The 8172-nt window shown below is 45.1% G+C and overlaps 1 protein-coding gene across 3 annotated transcripts in view; it reads right to left on the reverse strand.

The window, feature by feature from the left end:
• The window catches only part of Ehf (ETS homologous factor), a 40902-nt gene that overhangs the window by 22327 nt on the left and 10403 nt on the right, over window positions 1-8172 (reverse strand). The window contains exon 1 of one of the 3 annotated variants that reach the window (XM_031371180.1): window positions 7583-7785. The exons of the other annotated variants lie outside the window; for them this stretch is intronic. The gene's annotated coding sequence lies outside the window, so the exon portion shown is untranslated. Of the gene's footprint in view, window positions 1-7582; window positions 7786-8172 lie in introns of those variants that run through there. 3 annotated transcript variants of the gene reach the window in all.

The following is an 8172-nucleotide window of genomic DNA, read 5'->3' on the forward strand; positions in this document are numbered from 1 at the left end:
GGGGGGCATACAGGAGAGCTGGAGTCTCCATCCTGGCACCCACAGGAGAGCTTTGAAGCCAAGAGAGCTGGGATTCCTCCAGGTTCTTCCACTTGCTAGCCTGAGTGAATGTGAACTCACACAAGTTACTCCACATCTCTTAGCCCTCCTCAGTTCCTGTATGTAAAAATGCAGATGATCACATCTAGCCTGGACACTGGTTAGAGATCAAACACGGTTCTACACTTGTGGTGCTCGGCACGAGGTCAGACACAGTTAAGAGAAACCACTGTGAGAAAAATGACTACCTCTGCGGATAACCTGGACTCAAACCAACCCTGAGCCTACCTTTCTCAATCTAAAAAGGTAAAACCGATTCTCAAGCACCCCCCCCCCCTTTCCAGAAGCCTTTTCCATTCACACCCTGAGAGAAGGAAAACCAATCAGATCAAACCTTCCTTTCACACAGTAAGGGAGGCCTTTTCTCATCTGGCTGTTTGGAACAATACCCCTAAGCTAATTCATCCTTCAGGGGCTTTAAAGCAGAAGAAAGTCTGTGAGACTCAGAAGGCAGCTGGGGAGGGACAGAGCCCAGCCCTGGCTTGTTTGCTCAAGGCTGGGCTTCTTCCTTGGCAGCGTTTGCTCACCCACAAACAGTGGAAAGGTTACTTTTTAACCCCGAAAGGGTTGCAGCTCAGAGCCCAGCCCTGCTAGAGAGAGCAGCCCTGAGGCCTCAGAGGATCGGCAGAGACAGGCCTCCTACCGCTGATTCCCAGGGCTCCCCTACAGGACTGATCCAAAGTGGCTGTGATGGGGACAAGACCTGCTGGATCCAGTAGGCACCGCCCTCACTCCCAATTCAAAGATTTGCCCTCTGCTTCCTAAGAGAAGGCAGGTTACGGGTATAGGGGCTGGGCCCACTCTTCCGAGCTGGAGGGAACACCCTGCTCGCTGTACATGATGCTGAGCTCTGTATCCATCTGCCCCGAAACTTCCTGAGCCTCACTTGCCATAGCCGGACAATGGGCATATCACCAAACGCAAGGCCTGAGAAGAATCACCTGACACTGTTTATGTCAAGATCTTAGACGTTCACCAGTTCACAGCAAGAACTGGGGCTGAGGAGGTGGCTCAGCAGGCAAGAACACCTGTTGCTCTTGCAGAAGACCAAGATTCAGTTACCAGGGCCTACCTGGTGGATCACAATATCCCTAACTCCAGCTCCAGGGGATCTGGTGTGCTACTCTCCCCTCCTCAGGCACCTGGCACACACAAGGTTCATATATATATACATGTGTAGGCAGAACACTCTCACTCGTAAACACATGAAAAACAAATCTACGAAAAGCTTCACAAGAAGAAACATAAAAACATATTTTTAAAAGAATTTGGTGTCTCAGGCCACTTCTTAGCTTCTAATCAGGCCTTCTTTTCTTGGGGGGGCACAGGTCATTTCTCAACACACTCACCCAGAAACATCCATAACTATTCCCAACTCATGGAGAAGCCTTTGGGACTACGGGGTCCTAGTTGTTTACCTCTCCCTCTGTATTCCCCCCCAAACCTCCTCCTTTCCAGCACCCCCCTTTCCAGGGGAGAGCAGGCAGCACAGTGAGGGGCCCTTTTTACAGGGCCCTTTAAATGGTTACCACTCATAAAAAAAAGTTTATGTGTCTTAACCCTTAGTGAGTCAGAGTTCATCGCAGCTCCCCCAGGCTTGTGAGTAGAGACAGTCCTAGACCCCAACGGCAGCCGCAGGGAGCCACGGATGCCACACGGGAGGCACTTTGGGTGGACTAGCTTAACCAAGTGCCTTTGGCCACGTCTACCGCCTTGCAGGTCCAGCTTTTCAAATCTAAAATGTAGACATTTGTCCTCCAACAGCTTCTCAGGACGGTTGAGGAGATCAAATGAGATAATGGATAATAAATGTGCCTGGAGAACTATAAAAAAGCCCGATTATGACCAACATAGCCACACCCCCGTATACTAATATAGACTTTCCATGCTGTACACTGATTGGTGTGAAGAGTATAGAAAGCTACCCTTTTAATTAAAAGGAACGAAGATTATTTAGGGCTTGTTTTCAGCTCCCTACTTTGCCTTCAGCATAGCTTTCCTCTTTTTTTTTTTTTTTTTTTTTTTTAAATATTAAATGTCTGAAATCGAGTCTAGGATCTACAGGACCCCAGTTAGGTTCCAGACTCCATCTGGCTCTGTGACTTGGAATCTGCTCCTCATTCTGAACCCAGGCAATGATGAAGGTGGGAGGTGAATCATAGTACACTGATTCACTAAGCATAAAGAAGAGCTGTTCTGCAGAATAAATAGTACAGTGGCTTTAGAAGTGTCCAAATCCAGTGCATGACGTGCACACAACCCAAGCTAAAAGTAGCCCTATCTTTCTTTTCTTTAAATAGCAAATTTCAAAGTGTTGCTATAACATGCCTCACCTGTGCTGGGACTCGATCTATACATCAGAGGCTAAGAGAGGCTTCCTGTGACGTGTGTACAAGGTGACCTGGAAACAGGACTCACTTCTCTACATCCTCAGCTTGAGGGATGGATCCTCGTAGTGCTGTCAGTGGGCAGCACAGAGGCACAAAGGACTAGATCCTCCTCGTGCCACAAAGTGGCTGGTCACAGTTTCTCAGCATTCCCACAACCAAAATTTGGGGGTGAATGATTCTTTCTTGAAATTTCTAATTAAGGCCTAGTACATGTGTATATTTTGGAGGGTGCAGTCTGGCAATTCATACATGTATAAAATATATAATTAGTATTTCCTCCTTTCCAACATTAGTCATTTGCTTAAGTTTGGAATGCTTCTGCCCCGGTTGCTTTGAAATATATAATGAATGATTATAGACTGTGATTGCACTATTGTTCTGAAGGACACTGGAGCTAATTTTCCCTGTAATTGTATTTTGCGACCTGCTAACCTCTTCTTCTCTACCTCCTTTCTTGCTTCTTTCCTAGCCCCTAACTCCACCATTCTCTCTTCTTCTATGAGATCACTATTTAACCTACCACCGAGGAATGGAAGCCAACATGCAGGGTCCATCTTTCTATGTCCGGTTTATCCCTCACTGTGATGCCCTCCAGTCCCATTCCCATTGCCACAAATAAAACAAGGCTCCACTCATTTCTTGGCTGAACCCTAACCTCTTGCATATATGGACCACATTTTTTTTTACCCAGTCACCTGTCAAGGAGCCATTCCTTGGCCTACTGTGAATCTTGTTGTAAGAAACAGGAATGCAGGTAGAGCTGGGACATCCCTTGTTGTGGGAGTCCTCACACACAGGTAGGGTGTGCAGCAGCGCCCATAGTTTCTACCCACTAAGATTCCACGTGCTAGAAGCTCTCTCTCTTTCTTTCTTTTTTTTTTTCTTATGACTATAGACATTTTATTTTGTTTTAAAGAAAGAAGCACATTCATTATCTTTAATGGAACCTCTGCTCCACTCCCAAACTCAAGGATAAAATATAAGCAGTTAGTACTTAGGGACATAAGCAGTTAGTACTTAGGGACATTCTTGCTTTCTTTTATGTGTCCCCTGGAGCAAAGTCACCCCCAGTTGAGAGCTGTGTTTCAAACTAAAGCCTGTGGAGGCAGATGGGGCAAACAACATAAGACTCTAAGATGCTAACCACAGGGGTCGGGGCGGGGGGGGATTGTGGGCTTAGATGATGCCCTGGGACCATGCTTCCTATAGGCCTCCATCAAAGGCTCCCTTCTCTTCCAGAGGATGGCCATCCCAGCCACCACACACAGACTGGATGACTTGGGGAAAAACACATACAGCAGGAATGGAACACTTGACCTGACTAAAATTTGAGAGTCTTAGATTTTTGCTGCTGGTAGCAAGGGATTTTCTCATGGGAGAAGGCAAGGTCTAGCCATAGAGATGGCATCTCTATGGCTCTGAGCTTGAAGGACATGTTCAAGAGCATCAGAAGATTTCTCCTCAGCTCAGTTTACCGTCTCTCCAGGACAGTCCTTAAATGCCAAGGGTCATGACGTAGGCCATGAGGGCTGAGATTTTGATGGCCGTGTTCATTATGGGCAAGTAGTCACTTCTTTACAGCTGACGGCTATGGAGGTTACAGAGGTAAGTGAGAATGTTTGGAAAGGACTCCAGCATCATGCATGTGGCCACTGTCTGATACTAATTAGTCTTAGGATGAATCTCTTCTGAAGCTGGAAATTGGCTTTAGGGACAATCTTGGAGTAGAACCAGACTCTTCAGAAACAAGAGGGTACAAGAGTCTAGGAGCCACTGGCTGTGGAGTCGAGTGGCCACACTTTAAGTCCTGGCTTGGCCGGACTATTAACAGGGAAAATTCATACAAGTCATTTAACTGCTCCAGGCTTCAATTTCCTCATTTATGATATGAGGATATTCTGTTAGGATTTTTGAGTAGAAAAAAAAAAAGATGGGAGAGACAGCTAACATGCTTAGAAAAGTTTTGGCTATATAATAAATACTTTGTATATATTACGTGGCTTTTGTAATTATAATATTAACAATAGTCATGATTCTCATCATTTTTGAGCCTCCAAGGAGAAAACTGAGCACCGAATTCATTTCAAACAAAACCTCAGACCTCTGTCATCTGCATAGTTCTCCACGCCCAGCTGCTAGAGCGGCCAAGCCTTGAGCTCGTTCTCCAGGTTCCTGTTTTATCCCACCTGGCGCTGCTGAGTGGATGAGGTAGATTGATACCGACGCTGAGCGGTCAGCAGCTGGCCGACTATTCACAGAAGTCATGTTATTTGCCTATGGGCACAGTTCTTGCCTGAGGGCCTGAAAAACATCACCCCATCCCACCAGTTCCCTCACCTCTCACCAACCACAGAGCCTGAGGCTGCCAAGCCCAGTGCAAGGGCACACATTCCCAAGGTCTATGTGACCACGGGTTTTGCATGCCCACAGCCCTTGGCTATTGTGCTGGAGCAAGCATAGATGGGGAGAGCAGCATGGCTCTAATAAAACATGGCCACAAGCTTCTCTGCCCTGTGTGATCCCTTAATACAGGATAGTCAATGGCCGCAAAGATCAGGCTCTGAAATCTGGAGTGTAGACACAGAAAAACAAAGGAAGGAGACACCTTTGAGATTCTGATGGGGTAGTGAGTCCCTGTATCTCACAGGAAGTTCTGCTCAGCCTCAGAACTCCTATCAAGGGCAAAGACTGTTCTACTGGACTCTTTTCTAGGACATGCAGAGAATCTTCCAGAAATGGCAAACAAGGCCAACATGGACTTGCTCAGCTAGAAGGAGGTCTTTCTTTTGCTCAGTGGTAAGGTGCCCAATAAGAACCAAATGTTTTTAAAAAAAATCACTTTTGTTTTATTATAGTAACTAAAACTTTGAGAATATTTCAAGCGTGCCAGCTATGTGCTAAAGTCTTGAGCCATTATCTGAGTGGATGCTGATGGTTACTACAACTCCGGGAGACATTACGCCATCTAACAGGAGGCTCAGAGGAGTTAGGCAACTTGTTCAAGGTCATGGGGCTCGGCGAGATTGGAACTAGATGAAAATTCAAACTCAGTCTAATAACAATTCTCAGGAGAGTCTAGTCAAGTCATTTGCACACACAGTCCCATTTCAAATGTGGCCACAACATTTCTTGTACCACTGAACTGCCTCATACCTTTACTAAGCTTATGCACAAGCATATATACGTGCACAATAAGTAGAAACATATATATACATGCATACATACCAATCAGATGTGACTACCCCCCCCCTTTGATAACTCTACAGAGTTCTTTTCAACTTAGTATTTGAGAAATAAGTTGGCCCCAAATTATGGGTACTTTACCTGAATTAGATCCCAGGTCAAAGGGTATATTGTTTACTCCTATCACAAAGTGGGAAGCATATTGAGAAGGCCCTGCACCATGGAGCAGACTTATCATCAGGGTTAGCAGTTATATTCTGTCCTCTGTCTGAGGGAAGTGAGAGTGAACGCCACGATGTACCTCCTTCACAGCTCCCCTCTTCAAAACCTAACCACACTCCTCACACTGCCTCAGAACTGGCTGCCATGGGACACCTTTACTTCTCCAGTCAAGACAGCAATTAAGCCTTTTAAATAATTACTTAATTAAATAATGTCACTTGTTCTGTGACAGCAGCAGCCTCCAGATAACTCTCCGTCCTTAATCAAAGCTGCCAGCAGGTGAATACACAGCATTTGTCCTAAAGATGCTGCGAGAGCTTCCTACTGACTTCCAGTTTCAATTTGACTGTTCTTTTCAAGGGACTACTCCCAAGCAGGAGAAAAGGACATTCATGTTCGTGTGAAATATAGCTGAATAGAACACAGGCCAGAATTTGTGTTTTTAAAAATTAATTAAAATGGGAATCAAGCTTGGAGAATATATCTGATCCTCTTGGAGTTAAATCAGAGCTAGCTTTATACCTTCCTAATATACTTTGAGACAGACATTTCTTGTTTCCTGGGGCAGCATCCGAAGTATTATTTCTGGGACACTGAGCATTTTCATGACAAATAATACAATATGGGGAGAGAGAGAGAGAGAGGATGGCTCTTTGGCAGATACATCTTATTGACAGTAAGCCTTTGGGAAATAGTCACACCGTGCTGACCTCTATCAGCCTTGGTGCCAGACCCAGACAAGATGGTACATACTGACAGTGGCAGGCACCAAAACTGATCAAACCACAAGATTGTCTGAAATAACCCACAGTGCCTCTGTCAATTTCATTCAGATATGACAAGCCAGGACGAGATTGAATCTCCAAAGGTCACAGAGCCCTTTGAGGCCTCAAAAGAAGTAATTGTTCTCTCCCTACACCAAAAATGTGCATATGCTTCTGCTTCAACATTTCTGTTCTATGGGCTTCAGGTTTTCTTAGGATCGCCTGTTGATGCCTAAAGATCTATGGACATCATTATAGTTACCATAGATACCAATATAGTTAGTATAAAACATAAAATAAAGCTCTGTGCTCATGTGACATAAGAAATTTTAAGGAAACTTCATGGTAGACACAGGTTAGCAAACCTAAGTGCCATCTCTGAGAAAGATTTGCAAATTTTCAACTCTGTTCTCTCACCTGGTGTGGGAGCCACCTTGATGCTTCCCACTGGGAGCAAGACAGGCTCTATAGTCTCTCTCTGGTGGCACCTGAAACAGGAGCCAAGTCACATCGGAGGTGGGTCATTTCTAAGAATTTGACATTTTTCTTACTACCTCTGAACCTCAAAAATCTGTCTCCTTGCTATGGTCCCCTCTGAATATTAAAAGCCCAATGACTATAAGGTAAAGAAAGTATAGTAAAGACACAGGCCTCGTTCTTCCTGCAGCCCGGGATGGACTGTAAGAGGTGTGAAGGCTGGCTGAACATCCCAGATGACTCCCACAACTACCACCTTCCAAATTAGCTTGAGAAACTGGGACTGACTGACTCTTATATGGAGTGTGTTCACCACCCAAGGAAGAACTGAGCTTCAAACTGCACGGGATCCTACTCAGATCTCCGAACCACAATCTGCTGTTGTAAGCCCCTCTATTAGAGTCCTTGAGTACTTTCTCAGCTGAAAATGTCTGTCTGTAGACTCACCTGCTCTCACTTCAATCTCTCACCACCGAGTGACTTACTCCTGGAAACAGCAGTCTTGAAGGAAATGTCCATAAACATGAAAACAGCCCATGTAAAATCAGAGACAAAAGATTCCATCCCAAGGATTCAAGGTTCAGTCTGTCTGTAGAAAGCCCATTGCTATACAGTTTGCCAGCATGACACAGGACAGCCTCTGATGCTCAGGACCCCCAAACTGACACATTCCTAGGTGTAGAGTTACTTATAAGTGTGCATCTCTGAAGACTAAACAGATACTCTGATCTCACAACCCAGCCTTTCTAGACAGCCTTTATGATGTTGGTTTTGTTGTTGTTTTGCTTCAAAAGGCCCTTATGACTGGCTGCTGTGATTCCTGACCTGACCTAGCCCCACCTCCACTTTTAAAAGATTATTTAACCACCTAGGTGTTAAGCCTTACACCCTTCAAATTGATGAATCAGCCTTCAGAAGAAGAAAACTTATCTCTGAGAAATGCTTGTTCAACTATTACAAATATTTACTGGTCTCTTCCAATTAACATGTATACTAGATGTACTGCACCCTGCTTGATGCTGGGGGATGCGGGGGGG

Source organism: Mastomys coucha, unplaced genomic scaffold (genome assembly GCF_008632895.1).
Source record: "Mastomys coucha isolate ucsf_1 unplaced genomic scaffold, UCSF_Mcou_1 pScaffold15, whole genome shotgun sequence".
Taxonomy (NCBI): Eukaryota; Metazoa; Chordata; class Mammalia; order Rodentia; family Muridae; genus Mastomys; species Mastomys coucha.